The 16,953-nt window shown below is 46.7% G+C and overlaps 1 protein-coding gene across 4 annotated transcripts in view; it reads right to left on the reverse strand.

The window, feature by feature from the left end:
* Positions 1 to 16,953, reverse strand: part of Npas2 (neuronal PAS domain protein 2) — a 134,462-nt gene extending 117,509 nt beyond the window's left edge. The window contains exon 1 of one of the 4 annotated variants that reach the window (XM_063229832.1): positions 16,817 to 16,953. The gene's annotated coding sequence lies outside the window, so the exon portion shown is untranslated. Of the gene's footprint in view, positions 1 to 16,071; positions 16,528 to 16,816 lie in introns of those variants that run through there. The other 3 variants (XM_013154341.2, XM_063229833.1, XM_063229830.1) reach the window with 3 other exon arrangements.

The following is a 16,953-nucleotide window of genomic DNA, read 5'->3' on the forward strand; positions in this document are numbered from 1 at the left end:
AAGGTGGCAAACGGTGTTGAGGACCAAGGCCTGTGACCACAAGTGGCCCTACTATAATGAAACATCTGAGGGCCTCAGAATGGCCAATGCACCTGGTGAAAGTGAGTCCTTGTTTGAACGGACGCAAGCTTCCTGCTTCCTGACCTTCAGTGTAATAAACTCTGAGCAAGCTGGGCCGCTCTGCAGCAGCTCCCAACAGACAAAGGGTGAAAGCCTCTGATTTCTATGCAGGGAGCCTACATCTCCAGGGGGAGATGGCTGTGGAAACTGCAGCCCCATGAAACGGACGTGCAGGTGGGTCTGCAGGAACCCAGAGAGCAGAGCTGCCCGAGAGGGTCAACAGCATGATGACATCAACAGGGTGATGACACCGGAAGGGTCCTCCAGGCAGAGGTCATGGCAAGAGCAAAGGCCCAGCTGCCTGGAAAGGTAAACAAAGAGCCATTCAAATGCATGTGCACAGAACATGGAACTCTAAGCCCCCTGACACAGAGGGACTTAACTCACTTAGAGTCTGCTAGCAGAGTGTAGCCAATCCTAAATCCCATCAAGAAGAAAAGCATGCTTTAATCAGACCATAGTTCTTTGACTACAGCCTGCAGCAGGTCTACAGAAGATGAACTTTTAGAGTCAAGCACATACATTACTTAAGAAATTTTTAACTCACACAATAATAATTATACATATTTATGGGGCATCGTGTGATATTTCAGAATGTGGTACAAGACGTAGTGATCACATCAGGGTGGCTCAGCTGCCATTTGACACACCATTTCCTGAGGTTGGCAACATTTTGAATCCCACTGGCAATTTTCAAATATTTGATTTACTGTCCATCATAATTATCCTGTGCTACAGAACACGAAAAGCTATTCCTCCCATCCATGTGCACCCCGGGCCAGGTTACCTAGGCTCTCTCCACCCCTGACCTCCCCATTTCCCCAGCTTTGAAGCCATTCACTATTCTATTCTTTTCTTCCGAGAGCAACGTTTTTACTTCCACATGACCGAACACTTCCCATATGTCTTTTGTACAAACAAATATTCTTAACTGATACGAAATAGAGGCTCTATACACGTCAGGGGTTGATTATTAAACCAAAATGAAGTGGAAAGATACAAAATGGGGGACCAGAAAAATAATCTACGTTCGTTTGTAAACATGTATTTCGAACATCTAAACCCTTTGGCATATTAGACAACAACTTCTCCAAAGCAATGAAGCAAAGTACCTCTCATGCTAAAGTCCCAGCGGTTTTCTGAGTGACTTCCCTGTCACGATGCCATTTGATCATCACGAGTACCCCTTGCACTTCCTTGGTTTCTCAGAAGGTGAAGAGAGGGAAATCACTTCTCTACGGCTAAAAGGGGCTGCACCAGGGGCCTCCTGGCCCTGTTGCCTGAGTATTGCACCTCAATGCATTGTGCAACTCGGTCTTTAGAAACAAATCAGCACACGCATTCACAGAATACAAATTTTAAACATTTGTCATTACCTCGCCGACATATGGGAGTCAGAAAATGAGCTAAGCTGGAGATGGTAACGAAGGGCGTAAAAGACACAGCACTTTTTCTTCTGTCTCAGTCACATCTACAGTCCCTTCCCTGCTTCCGGAATGATCACTGTGTACTGGATGACACGGGGGCAAGAAGGGCCAGGCACGGCAGAGAAGGAGGTAGGAAAGAGGTACGATTTCCTCCTGGGCTGTCACCGCTGAGCCTGAGCCTGAGCCTCAGTTTCTCCTTCTGCAGCGTGAGGGCACTGGCTTCCTGACCTCCACAGTCCCTTCTGTCGACTCCCCTCACTGCAGGTTCCACTGCCACATAAGAATCAAAGTTGAGGATAACAGCATCTCTCTTTTTAGTACACATTCAATTTCTTTTTTTTTAACTTCCCTTGAAGAGCCCGAAAGGACCAACCTGATGAAAATCCAATTTATCTTTCATCTGTCAGCTCCAGGGACGCTGACTCCAACACTGCCCTGGGTGTCTGCAGAGTTACTGCAGAGAACTTTGCAAAAATATAAAGTAAGCTATGCCTAAAAGTTGGCAGTCCTAGTAGGACCTAGCAGAAAGAACAGGACCTTAAGATAAATACGGTCTTCTACAATTTAACTTTCAGACAGAATATAAGATCCACTTTGGGCCTCAAGTTATCTGAGTCAATTACCTTTTCTGCCTGGATTCAAGTGGATTTGGGCTTCTCCTCTGACTGGGCAGAAATCTCCTCCAGTATTAGATTCACCCTGAGGCATTAATCACTTCGGGAAGATGGGGATGTCCCTGTGTGACTCAGGGTCTGTGAACACCACGCTTACTGGGAACAGCAGTGTGAGTGTGGCTGCCAGCTGAGCCCAGAGCCATCAAAGGTATTCTCGGTATTAATTCTTGGGCCTGAAACTCCACTCCCAAAATGAATGGAAATAACATGCTTCAGAATTTACAGGTCCCTCATCTTCTTTCCACATTTCTTTTCTGTTTCCAGCCAAACCTTTCTGCATTTGGCAAAGTTAAAGAGAACCACTCTTCTCTTTTCCTTGACAAGACCTCTGTGGCCCAGGGATTCATCTTTCTGACACTGCGGAATCAGGGAACTGCAGGAACCAAGAGGCCAAAAATTTTGTGTAGGGAGCCATGCAGAAGGGCATTCCACAGGCACAGGGTGCAGTTCTCTCTAGGTGCCTCCCACCAGGGCCTCAGGCAATCACAGCAGGGGTTTGGGAGGGTGACTGGGTTTTGGGGCTCCAGAGCCGATTTGCTGTTAGGAGGCGGGTCTGGTCTGAGGAGGCGGCTCTGTGGGCATGGCCTGGGAGGTTGCCCCTTCCCCTCCCCCTTCTCTCTCGGCTTCCTGTCCTCCTCCACTGTCCAGCCTTGGAGCCAGCCAGCCATGGCCTGAAATGTGAGCCAGAAGAAACCTCTCCCCACTTAAGCTGTGAGTGTCAGGTACTTTGTCTCAGTGACAAAGAAAGTGACTAAGACACATAGTTTACCTCCATGCTAGAGTTTAGATTGAGAAAAGTTCTCCAGGAGCCCATGTGCTTCAGGCCTGCCCCCAGCCATAGTGTTACTGGGGGAAAAGATCCTTAGAGGCAGAGCTCACAGGAGGGAGTTCAGTTACTGGGGTGTGGGGCTCCCAACTCTTCTTCCCCTCTTTTCTATTTTTCTGGTAAATCACTCATCCCACCACCTTGGGCCTGAAACTCTGTTCCCAAAATGAACAGAAATATCTTGTCATCATATGCCACCATGATCCAAAACAGTGGGATCAGCCAGTCACGGATGAAAACTGCCAACACTGTGAGCCAAAGGAAACCTTTCCTGTTACCAGCTGGTTGCCTCTGGTATTTTGTTACAATAAAGGAAAGCTAACTAACACAGTTGAGCTGCATAATCAGAATTCAGCTACTCCTCCAATCATGATTAACTCCTGTAATTCCAGAGGTGGCTCCACAGCAGGTCTTCCCACCCCACCATGTCCTGTCAGTGTTGTTGGAAGGCACAGATATGGCGTGCCATGCCTTCTAGCATCTGAAACCCTCCCGAAACCACTTTACGTGTGGTTTCCTAGAACTCTGTGAAACTCCACACAGCCCAGACTAATTCAGACAGCTGTTACTAAAGGATTCTGCAAAGAAAACAGAAATAGCACAGTGAGGGGAGTGTGCTCATTCTGAGAAAGTGCTGGTGGCTCACTCTGCTTCTCTGGTGTAGGTGTGGAACACATCTGAGTCAGGTTGTGCCCTTGATTGATGTCATATGTGTGTCACACACGTCGGGCAGTTGTTGAACAGACCAGGTTCTCTTAGGTCTCTTTGTGGACTTTGTTTTTGTTTTCATCAACGGTGGTGTCAGGAAGGCAGGTAAGGGAGTCCATTACACCACGCGGCTCCTGTTTTCTTTTAAATGACACTGAGTGCAGAGTTGTGTGTGGTTCTGTGTGGACAGGGACATTTCAGGGTGGCCTGGAGTGACTCCCAGACCCTTCTCCATAAATCAGCCCATTGCTGGCTTCCTAGGGCCTCGACGGTCCCAGCAAAGTGACACAGGGTTTACAAACATCACACCTACTAGCCCCTATCTTTCTTCAGTAACTACAGCTAAAGAAAGATGTCCCCAACTCCAAGAAAATGCGGCGAGATGGAATGAATGTCCCGATTTAACAGTCCTCATTACAACAGAAACACTTCTGAAAAGCAGGTTAGCCACTAAAAGATGGCAAGGAACAGAATAATGATTTTGCCCTAAAAAAATTTCCTGCAAGTGTCCCTTTTTGTGCCCTTTCATGACAGCCTCCTCCTCCTTGGAAGGGCTGGGTGGAGCGGGCTATGAGATCCCATGCACTGGGCAGCACAAGCCCCCTGCATTCCGGAACTCCACGCACGCCAGAGAAGCGATGCTTCAAACGCTGTGTTCTAGATACCTTTTCTATCTTCTTAGAAGTAGCATTTCATAAAAGGTAAATAAACACCAGCTGCTCTATTTCTGTCCTTTTTAAAAAAAGGGCTCCATTCAAGCTTCGGCTCTCATAGTCCCTAAGTGAGTCATGTCACTGTGCTGTACCTCAGTGTCACCTACAAAAAATGGGAATTGTATGGAATAGCACTTCCTTCAAGAGACTGCTGTCAAATCAAAGGAGTGGCTATGTGTGACAGTGGTAGCCAAACATAAAGAAGTGCTGAAAGGTTTGAGAGGACAGGGAACCTAAGTTTCAAAGCATCGTTATGCAAACGTGCTTTACAAGCACACCAGATCCTATAATGATTTACACTTACCTGTCAATTTTTAAAGGTCACTAAAAGCTGGATGAGTAGCTCTGCACTAGGGGATCTGCCTAGCGTGCATGATACCCTGGTTAGATCCTCGGCAACCACACACAACAAAGTTCTATGAGTAAGCAGACATCTTTTTCTTCGTGGTCGTGAATGAACTCTGTGCATTATTCTGTTGATCTGAAAGCTGATGTCAGGATCTAACAGGAAGAGCTGGTTCTAGGGTCAGTGTGGACAGCCTGTATCCAGCCTTGTCCTGTTTCTCACTGTGCCCAAGCCACCTCCAAATCTTGTTGTGCTCACATCAGGGTGCATGCAGGGAGATAAGGTGACACAGGCCTGAGCTGGCCAAGCTGGGTCTGCAGTGTGTCCTTCCTAGGCCTACTGGGGTGTGCCTGGTGGGACTAGGGGTGGGGCACTTCATTCTTGCAGACTTGTTGGAACAGAGACTGAGAAGCCCTTGACGTCCCAGATGAGAAAACCTCCTGGCTTTCAGCAGACAAGGGAAGTGTTGAGTCCCCTGGAAGGGGACAGCAGGGCTGCCAGCCACCTGCAAGCTCCAGGCCAGAGTCAGACCCCTCTGATGTCTTAGTCTCCAATTCATTCTTGGAAAACAGGAGCCCAAGAAACTGAGTGATCACTGAGTCCCTTTCCTTCCACCTCCAGCCAGCTTCTTCCCCAGAATTGCATGTACGTGAACACCTTCTCCTGCCAATCAGCAGGTCCTGGTCCTGTGGGGGATTCTGATGCCAAAAATAAATGACAGAATCTTTCCAGGGTGGTGGGAGGTGAGCTCCAATTCCTCAGGTCAGTCCCCTTTGGAAAAAAGAAAGGTCACACAGAACAGCACACGTCACATTTGTCACAGCAAAACGGCCCCACAGCGACATCTCATAAAAATCTCAGGATCTGTGGGAATCCGCGGAGGCCGGAATGACATCTCCCTCACAGAAGGGAGGCTAGCAGGGCACTTTGTTCTTATAAATGGCAAAAAGCTTTGGGAAGCAAACTGTGCCACCCCAGTGCCTGGCAGGCCGTTCTAAGTGTTTGGTTTCCATAGTTGAAGTTTTTTCACTTTGCCCATTACCTTAGCTTTCAAGAGTACGCTGGGAAATAATTGTGTTTTTAATTGCTAGCATGTACCCTGTCTGAAGAAATCAAGTACTTACTTCACAAGGAAAACAACTCAAGGCTGGCATTTACCCAGCGGGGTACATGGGAGTTTGAGTGATGGACCGGTCACGGCAGCAAGCAGCAGAACAGTAACAGGACTCTCCATTTGTGTGGAACCCTTCACAAGCATTCTCCCCTCTTAGCTTTCCGCCTTTCAGTATTGATATCTTCCTTTTACCAAAGAAGCAACTGAGTCCGGGGCTTTTTGGGACCAGCTGAGGTCACTTGCTGAGATGTCCATGTAAAGGGGCTATTGCTTTCAGTTGTCCCCATGAAACCACGTAAAAGGGTCACCAACCTGAGGCAGCATTTGTCACTCACATGCTGTGATTTCAAATTAGGTCACAGGTCAACCATGGAGCACCCAGGGAAGAGGGAGGGATGTCTTGGTGGGCATCTCACACAAACTGGCTGCAGCATACAGCGAGGTTGCCAATTCTGAGCTACTAGAAAACACGAAGGTGAGCTTTTATCCTGATGTGGCCACATGCAGAAGCCGAGGATGCTGCAGACGTGTGGGGCACGCAGACGCACAGCCAGGTGAAAGCCCGAGGGCACACCACGCACACAGCGCAGGTTCTGGGGCTGTCTGCTTTGGACAGCTAACTCGAGTGAACACAGCCCAACCCTGGAGGAACCAGGAATGCAAAAAGAGCTGTTCTCTTGAAAAATTAAGGCATATTGTCATCTTCCTAGAAACATCCACCATTTTCCAGTTTTTCCTAACAAGAAGCCAATCCAGGGCTCTTGGGTGGGAGAGCCCTGCATTACTTGCAGGGAGGATGCCACTGTCCCAGGCACTGAGCCACGAGAGGAGATGCAGCAGACAGGGTCAGGTTGCTCTGCCAAAGGTCCCCACACACAGCATGGTCTCCAAATCTGCAGTTGCACTGCACGCCAAAAATATTCTAGAAGAAAACGCATCTGAACTGAACCTGTGTGTGTTTCTCATGCTTTTCTGCCTGATGCAAATCTGTATCACAGCAATTTACACAGCAGCTGCACTGCATTAGGTATCTCGAGTGATACAGATGATTTAAAGTCTACAGAGCGTGTACGTACGTTGTGCGAGAGACTGGAGCACCCTCAGATCTCGGTATCCTTGTGGTCAGGAAACCATCCTCTCAGGAACACAGAGGGACAACTGTAAAGCAGACAGCACAATTCCCAACAGACTTGGCATAAAGCTGGAGTGTGCTACTCACTGCCTGAGACACGGCATTGCCACAGAGCAGGCGGGAAACTGCCACCAACTGCCAGGGCAGATTTCTAGAGAGCAGAGTCAAAGATGACAAACGGAGCTGCCCATACTGGGAAGGCAAGAAGGGGCTCGGTCGGACCATAGGAGAACTGAGGTGCAACCAAGTTTCCTTCACACCGTGGGGAGGGGTAACACCTGGGGTGTGGCAGTGAGGAGCCAGCGCAGTTCCCTTCCCTGCCCCATGGGACCCCATGGAATGGTTCTGAGATTCCCTGCATGGGCACTGGGTTTCCATGACCGAGCCCAGGCTTGGTTGTTGGAGGTTCACGCATATGTGCAGATGAGATGATCCCAGCAGCTGTGTCCGGGAGTGGCGGCTGACACCCTGCCGGGAAGCCCTCTGGGAGACAGCGGGAATTGAAGGACCTGGGGCTCTGGAAGTTGAGACCCAGCAAGCAAGGTGGTAGGCACTGGGAACCTGAGGCGGTGGAAACGTCAGGGATGAGAGATGCAATGCAGGAGAGGCAGCTATTTTCATCAGTTATCCTGAACTCCATATCTAGGGGTCTCTGTTTCCTCTGGACACAGTCTCCACAAGGGGTGCATCTATATATGACATGTGTTATGCACATGTACCAGCAAATGGAACTGTTACATACCACAAACATGGTCTCCTACATATAAAAGTTAAACCCAAATGTAAAGGAGATTGTGAAAGGGTGGCGAACTCTTGGTAAACCTGGTGGGCAGGAATGAACTGTAGCTTTCAGAAGGAGAGGGTGACAGGTTACAGGTGTTTCCATGATCCCAGCAAACGTGGACAGAGGCCATATTGCCTGTGTCTTCATGAAGATCTGAAAGACAACACAGAAAGTCCCAGAAGCAGCTCAGAAATCAGAAGCTCTCTTTCCTCTGATGAAATCAGATTGCCCTGAGCCAGCGACTCAACACTGGATCAGTCAAGGCCTGTATCTGGCTGGAGACAGAAGCAAGTTCTCTGGCCTGAGGGGTCACAGGACCATTACAAAGGTGCAGTGCTAATGTTCCAAGTGAATGAGTTTCACTCTCTGCAAATCACAGGAAAGGAGAAGGGTGAGAGAGAGGTCACAAAGTAAAATGGCTCTAATCATTAAGGAGGCCTTGGAGAGGACCCAAGAGGGCGATATTTACTCATGGTGGTTAAGTGAGCTGTTCCTGAAGCTATCACTCCAGCCTCCACCACAAAGCATACTCTGAAACTTGAGTTTTCAAGTTTTCCTCGAATCTTTGTTAGATCTTGGACTCCAAGGAAACAGGCATCTTTTCCACAACTGAGATGATCCCAGAGGCCATGTCATTCCTTGACAGCACCAGCGAGCATGACGATGTGGCAAACGCATCATTTGTTGGACCAGCATGGAAGCCAGACTGTCCTCTGGATACCTGTCCAGTGTCAAGGCCATCGTGCTGTCCACATGCCCTTGGTCAGACCATTTACTTTGGGATGTGGGCTGTTTTTAAATAGGTCTTACTTTTGCAAAATGGAAAAGTCCTGAAACTAAAAATACACTTTAGCCATGTGCTAAAGGCTTGGTCACCAGTCTGAGGCATTAGATGGAGGCAGTGATACCTTTAAAAAGAGGGTTTAGTGAGAGGAAGTGAGGTCACTGGGGGTGTGGCCCTGAGGGAATTTGGGACACCAACCCCCTTGCCCTCTCTCTTATTTCCAGGCTGCCATGAGACAGGCTGCTTTTCTCTACCTTGGGCCTTCCTTGCCACAGGTCCAAAAGCAATAGCCAGCCAGGTTTGGTGGTATAGGTCCGTGATTTTAACATTCTGAGGGGCTAAGGCAGGACAGGACACATTTAAGCTCAGCCTGTGGGAAATTTAGAAGACTGCCTCAAACTAAATTAAAGATGGGCTCCGAATGTCACTCAACATGAAAGCCCTACCATGCAAACCAAACAGACATCATGAACCAAAATAAATCTTTCCACCTTTTAAATTCTTTGTCTCAGGTATTTTGTCACAATGATGGGAAGGTAACTAAGAAAATAATGGAAGACATTTCTAGACAACCCTAAACACAAATCTGACTTTGGCTATTTGTAAAACTACCTCAAGAAGACCATAGGCAACTCAGAGAACCAGGAACAGAATGCTAGCTTTCTGTCTGAACCTGTCTGAATTAAGAAAGAAAAACTGTCTGTGTTTGTATGCCCCAAATGTAGAGATGAATAAAAATTAATAAATAATGGAGGCATTCTTGCTTCTTGATGGCCTGTAAGTGCCCTCCATAACTGTCAGGTCGTGGCAGATGGTTTAGTGACTACTTGTATCACAACATTTAGGATGCTTTCACGTACACAACAAAGACCAAAAAGCTACGCCGTGTGTCTCATGATTCCTCAAGAAGTCTGGTAAGTTTTTAAGGCTTCTTGGTCTGTATGCCTTCCTGTTTCCTCTGGGAAGGTTTTCTCTCTTGTCAGTTTGCCTTTTCTTATCATAGGACAGCAGATGACTTGGGTTCCTGGGTGTAAGAGTCAAACTTTGCAGAACGGTTTTTCCTTGAAAGGTGCACACTATTTTTTACGAGTTTTTATGAGTTTCATCCAGCCCATGAGTCATCTTCCCCAGCAGAAATGACAGCATGCCTGTAGTGCCAGTGCTTGGGAGGCTGAGGCAAGAGGATTGGTAGAAGTTCAAGGCCAGTCTGGACTACATAGTCTGTTCAAGGTCAGCCTGAATGACACAGTGAAACCCTGTCTCAAAAAACAGAAAATTTCAATGAACCCAGCAAACTTTTTTTTCCAGCTACGCCTCATGCAAGGCACAAAGTATCTGTGTAAGTGACAACAGCACATCTAGGCAGCTGAACGCCCAAGGAGTCTGTCGGATTGTGAGCTCTGGGGTTCTAAATAGAGCAGAGCTTCTTAGGAATGCTTGGGGCAACTCATGAGCCGACTGGTGACAGACAGGCCTAAAAGGCAGTGTCTCTTCAGGGTTTCCTGGAAGCAGACCACTGAAGGGGTGTGGTTCCTAACATCATTTCCAGGAAATCTTTCAAGAGTTTTGCAAAATTGATCATGTCTATTTAGTTTTTTACAGAGCCTTGATTTCAAAGATCTCCTCTTGTGCCTTCTCATACTACTGAAACACTCCCTAAATAATTACATTTGACCCTTGAATCCTTGAGTTTACATTGACATTCAACCAACCTAAGTGGAAAATATTTTTTTCAAACAAATTCCATCTATATTGAACAGGTACACTTTTTTCTTCTTGTTATTCCTTAATACAGTTTAACAACTGTTTACATGACACTTGGAGTAGGTATAGTAAGTAATCTGGAGATAATCTGAGCTGTGCATAGATGAGTAGGTGTGGATATTGGTATCAATAATAGAGCTCAGCTCTGGAACAGATTCTATTGGATGCTGGGGATGAATATATTATGTTGTCATTAAAATTATGTTGACATGGAATTTTTAATGTCAAAGAAGATATTTAATGTTCAAGGTAAGGGAAACAACCAGAATAAATATAAAACTGTAAACCGTATTATTGCAAGCATGTAAAAATGCACAGAAAAACTTAGAAGTTGGACAATAGACAGCATTATTTAAGTTGCAGAGATAAGGTACTCTTATACACTGTGGGTGGAAAAGTCCACAGGTCCAGCATTTAGAGTTGTCAATTAGGCAGGCATCAATCAATATTTCAAAGAGATGTGACTTTTTACCAGGAATCCCTTCCCAGTAATCTCTGACCTAGAAAATACCAAAATGTACACAAAGATATGCAGATATGCAAATTAACAAAGACACTGTAAAACTGAAAAAGTAGAAACAAAACCCAACAAATGTTTATCCATAGGGATGGGTTAGATAAATTATGCCTCATCCATACTTCTGAATATTCTCTAGCCTTTAAAAATAAATATGTAAGTAATGACCTAAAAGAAAATTCCATGCCATATAGTTGATTTTTTCAAAAGTCACTAATAGCATGGAATGAGTTCTGTTTTAAAAATAAGCACACATGTGTATATTTGTACATGTAAATGTACCAAAAAATGACCAGTAGAACTCATTACATGGCTAACTGTAGTTGTTACCTCTTGAGAAGGGTACAGAGTTATGGTATGAATAGAATGCTTTTGGCTAAAACCAACAGAAACTCTAACTGGGCCTGGTGCTCATGACAATGAAGGTTTCAAGATTTTAAATCAAACTTCTCGGGAAATTCAGAAGATCAAAGGCCCTAGTCCTCATCTTTGTAGGCTTCTGCAAGTCAGCTGGGACCTGGCTCTACCACTCTGATAGTTGTTGATGGCTGCCCAGCTAACAAGCACTAAGTCTACAACACTATAGTATCCAATGGAAGGTAAAAATGGCCTCTTTTCTTGCCTCTTATTTCCCAGAATCCTCCAGGCTGCCCACCTCAATTTTACTGGCTAGGGCAGGGTCCTGTCCTTACCCCAAGCCAATCACTGACAAAGGCCAATCAGAATTTACTTCCTGAGACATGTACACTTTCAAACCAGGTTTCCTCCAGGCCAAAAAAGTAAAACAGTTCTGGGAAGGCCACAGAAATGGAGGGAGGGGATCCTTTCCTTTTTACTAGAGTGGGTTCTGTTTCATCTGAAAATGTCTGCAGGATCATATCCATGTAATTGTCTAAGCATCAAATATAAAAATGTTTTAATGCTTAGAAAAGTGACTGAAAAGAAATATACCCAGAAAACTGGGCAATGTTCATTTTCTTTATTCTTTTCTGTGTTTTCCAAAACTATGTGACAGACTTTGACACACAGAAAATACTGTTTTAAAGTGACATCCTGATTTTAATAGTTGGTTTATCAAGGAGTATAAATTGATTTTGGTGAAACCGTAGGGTGCATTTTTGGTTCTGAAGAGGCTGGGGGAATCAATCTGCTTGGCTCTGTACCCGTCTGCAGATGGTCTCATGATAACTGGGAGCCTGGATGATTTTCAATGCCCTGGGAGATGGACACAGTCTTACATCAAGACAGCGAAGGCCACCAGCATGGGCTCTGGGACCCACTCCCACCTGGGCCCCTCTGCTCCAGTCTCTGTCCTTCCTGCCCTCTTTCCCTGTCTCCCAGTTTTTCTATTTTCCCTTGTTCTGAAACATCAAACTGCCATTGCCACCATTTTGGAATTTGGGTTTCTGAGACTTATCTTTAGGGGACCAGGGAGGGGGGGGGTGAGTAGCCAAGCATTTCCTTTGCCAATAACAAGTGCAACCCATAATATACAAAGGGAAAGCAAATGCTGTTGGTTGAAGTATCTTTAGGAGTACCCAGACTACTTCTCCTTAGATCGGCGTGAAGGATTTAACTGCTCTGGCATTTCTATCTCCCCTAGATGTCAAGAGGAAGCCCTTATCTGAGTACAGAATGGCAAATACACACAAAAGTCAGGTATTTTTTACTAAGTTGAAAGGATTATTAGATGGCTTTAGTCCTTTAAGGGGCCTGCCAGGAGGACGATCCCTGCAAGTTTGAGACCAGCAGGGGCTGCAAAGTAAGCTCAAGGGATAGCCTGAACTGCATAGCAAGACTCTGCCTCAAAAAGACAAAACAACAAAACAAAACAAAACAAAACAAAACAAAACAAAACAAAAGAACACCCTGCCAGGGAACAGTTCAACGCCTCTCAAAGAGGACAAGTGCTTGCCCTCCTCCTTCCATTGCATTTTTAAGGAATAGCTGATGACCGGAAACACTGTCTCCACGCACAGATCCACAGGACCTATGGGTTAAGTGCTGGGCACAGCCTCAGGTGACAATACTTCCAGAAGTGTTAGCAACAAAGCTAACCAAGGGACCGCAGGAGAAGGTGGAGTTCTTCCACTGTGCATTGGATCCACGCTACAGAGCCTGCCCTCAGCCCGACCCAGCCTGGTTCTCAACCACCTGCCTTAACTTTACGGGTTAACCAAACAGAATCTCCAGCTGGCGAACTACATGGGAAAATATTTACAGAAAAAGGCCTCATCCACCTTGCTTCCTAGCCCCCTCTCTCCTAATAGCAGGCAGACAGGCCTAATCCATGCTAGGCCTCACCCATATCTTCTATTTGCAATCCTAGAAACCTGGTAAAGGATGGGCTTTATTTGCCCTATTTTTCTGACAGGAAGCCTACAAAACTACAAGTCACCAAGTAGCTGAGCAGGGAGGTATCCCAGGTTTGTCTGGCTTTCAAATCTACATTTTATTTCCTGCCAAGTCACAAAGGTCTCCATTCAAACACAACCCCAGGTCAAGGACAGCCATGTGGAAATTCTTCCAGAAAATTCCCTTTGCCTCTTCGGCCCCCATCCTCCAGAGTAGCATTCTCTACCTGAGGCACCTTCAGACCTCATCTGCCATCTACAGAGAATCAGCCTCTCCCTATTTCAGATCATCCCTGCTTCCAGGATGTGAGGCATCGCCCACGCTGTGGATCATCTGGTCTACTTCAGTGTCATGAATCGCAGTGCGTGCCCCACAACCTTCCTGGTACAGGACATGGTGGGGTGGGGGAGCTTGGCAGAAATGGAGACGTCCAGATCCACACTTCACAAGGACCCCGGTGATCACCGCATGCATTGCAATGCCCACCCCCACTCTACCCCTTCACACACGCTGCTTAGTTCAGTCAGTGTAGGAGATAAACGCTCTCCTTTCTGTTCTGCATCAAAAAGAACCACTTGTTAATACCTGCAGAAGTTCAAGTTTTAAGCAAAGACTTTGCTTAAAAATATCAAGTTGTTCTTAGTCTCAAAGAATTCAAGGGAGAAACGCTAGTGCCTTAGCTAAAGACTACATGAAAAATTCCCCTCTTAAACATTTGCTCACATTTAATAAATGTTTATTTAGTGCTCTATGGTACTATTAATCATCATCAGATTTAAAACAGAATTACTCATCTCTAAGTACTCCATTAGCATTCAGAAATGTCTCACCTTTGCACAACAATCACCAATGATTCCGCTCATTTCCCACACCTATTTATTGAGCATCTATAATGAACAAAGCCACAAAAGCATGAGTTGAAGAGATAAGACATGACAGTCCCTGACCTTCCAATTTTGGTGCAAATAGAATGAAGGTCAGGAATTGGCTAATCAAACATTTCTGGAAGCAAATAACACATCAAGTACCATTTCCACGATTTAAATGGGAACTCAATTAGATGCTTGCTATGATCCAGCCATTAAACTGCTGGCATAAAGCAGCCAAGAATACTGAATCACCAGGCTGTTTCCAACGCCTCACAATCTGACCTGTCTTGGGAGAGAGAGGTTGCAAAGTATGCGTGGTATCTGTGTGGAGATCACCAGGAGGAAGTGGCCATTCACATCAAGAGTAAAGCACACACTTCTCTCAAAAATGGGGAAAGATGATCTATCCATTCAGGTGCTTACGCTTCACAAGCAAGGCTAAAATACAAACACAGATGAGGATGGAGCTATAAGTGCATGCTTACATTATTTTAATCTCCAGAAACTCAGGAACTTTGACTCTTTCACCTAAGTAGCAGCATTAAGAGAGGGCTACAAAGATTATAAAGAGTTAAGAAAGACTGCACAAAAATATAAGATGTGTTCAAATTAAGAATGACACATCAGGTGACATGTGCTTTTTTCTTTTTACCATTTTTATAATTTTTATCATTTTCATTATTAAACTACCAGAAATACAAAACAGAGTCCAAATTATTTTAAAAGATGCCAAATGAGTTTAAAAACAATTATTTTCTATATAAAGATCAATTCCTTAGCTACCATCTGAACACTGTCATATCATAGGAAGGATGCTTTTTTTTTTTTTTTAACCACACTAATTAGTAAAGTCTCATTTGGTTCTGTTCTTGGCATGGTTAACTCTTGGGGGGCATTATATTAATAACATATTTCCTCTAGGGTATATTCCCTTCCCTCCTCTCCTCAGGAGCCGCCTGGGGAGCCATGAGAATAAACTAATTCTCACTTGTGCACAGTGGGGCAGAGCAGCAAATAAATAGAGGCATCGATTTCTAAGAAGCAAATGGCTAAAAGCAGAGCATTTACAATTCCTCTAAGCCACGCTCCACGTCTTTCTGTGAGATGGAAGATAATTACTGAATGTCTTTATGCTGCACACTATTTTTAACTAAATCTTTGAGTAGACTGCTGAGAAATACCAATACTGCTACTAGTTCTGGCTTAGCTGTAATGAAACACTGAATTTTTGCTTTGTAAAATAGCGGCCTGGGTCAGAAAAACTCTTTTTAAACATTATCTTTTTTTATTTTAAAAATAAATTTGGGGGTGAATTTTGGCAGACATTTTCCTCTAAGGAACGCTCAGTAGCAGAAAGTCCTTGAATTTGGTGGGTGATTCCCAACTAGGGCTCTCTGCTTTTGAGGCAAGCCACGATCAGTCCTTCAATTTACCGGATGGGGATTCAGAACTTCAGGAGACGGAGGTGTTGACAGAGCTGAGACTTGCCAGGAACAATTTCAAAACTAATTACTTGGGAAGTCCAAACGGCAGAAGCCCTTCCACTAAGGAAAAGACGATTTGGGTTCTAATGATCAAGGCTGACTAGCTTGTCTCTGCTGATTAAATTAATTTTAATAACTACTCAATACTTTACCTGTAAAGAAACAGGCTAACAACCACTGTAATGAATGACTCTGGAGGCAGATTCCAAAACCGAGGGTCAGGAAACCGCCATCACTCTCGGCTCCTGCACCCCTTCCCAAACACCTGTTGAACGCCAGGCTTTTAACTTTCACAACTAAGGCTTCCCCCACCTCCATCCCCAGGAGAAGCTCGGGACGGACGTTTCAGACTTGGTGCAAGTGCGTGTGTGTATTTAAGGATTTCATCTTGCTTAACAACAAAACTGGTTACTAATTACTCATGAATCACAGGACCGAAAGCAAACTTTCTTACCTTGAGCAGTTGGGGAGTAGCAGGCAGAGGAAGGAGACTGGTTTTGAAGTGAGCCCCCGGGTACCTGTGCCCCTTCCCCCTGGTTCGGACCCTAACCCAGGATGGCTCTTTAGAAAGGTCAAAGTGCGCCCTTCTTGGGCTCTGGGAGTGGACACACCTCTCAACAAAGCGGCACGCTGGCATTCAACCTGGGGAGCCTGGGGCTGCCTAGCGATGCGCTCTCCAAACACGCAAAACCCAACAACCTATCTGGCCTGAAACCACTTCCAACCCAGGGTCCCCGAGACACCGCGAGCCCGGGGCCACAGACGCTGCACCCTAGGGGCGTCCCCGGTACTCCTGCGCTCAGAGGGGCTCGCGACGGGGCTCATGAGGGTAGAAAACCATCTCCAAAACTGCTGCGGGGTGGGGGGGGATCTGGCCCCTGTCTACCCTGATGCAACCCTTCAGGACCTCCAAGTTCCGAGGTCGCGGGGGGCTGGTCCTCTGCGTCCTGCGGCGAGACACGCTTGGAGCCCGTCTGCAGGCGGCTGGGGGGGGGGTGTCGGTCCGGGGACGCGCGGCCCGGGCGGCCCAATGCGAGCGGGGGAGGGAAGGAAGGGGACCCACAGCCCCGCGCCGGGCTCCCTGCGCCGCGCCACCGCCAGCCCCTCCGCGGCCAGGAGCAGGTGGCGGAGTCACGCGCCCCACGCATCACGCGCGCGCGGACCACCGGCTCGGCCCCGCGGCCGGAGCGGCCCCTTACCTGTGAGCGGGCCGGGCGGGCCGAGCCGGGCCAAGCGTCGCGCCTCCCGCCGCCGCTGGGAGCCGGGCCGAGCGGGGCGACGAGCGGGCGCGAGCTCCTCCGGGCGGCGGCGGGAGGCGCTGTGTCGCGGGGTGCCG

Source organism: Cavia porcellus, unplaced genomic scaffold, assembly GCF_034190915.1.
Source record: "Cavia porcellus strain 051 isolate PalLab524CR breed Dunkin Hartley unplaced genomic scaffold, mCavPor4.1 scaffold_18, whole genome shotgun sequence".
In the NCBI taxonomy this organism is placed as follows: domain Eukaryota; kingdom Metazoa; phylum Chordata; class Mammalia; order Rodentia; family Caviidae; genus Cavia; species Cavia porcellus.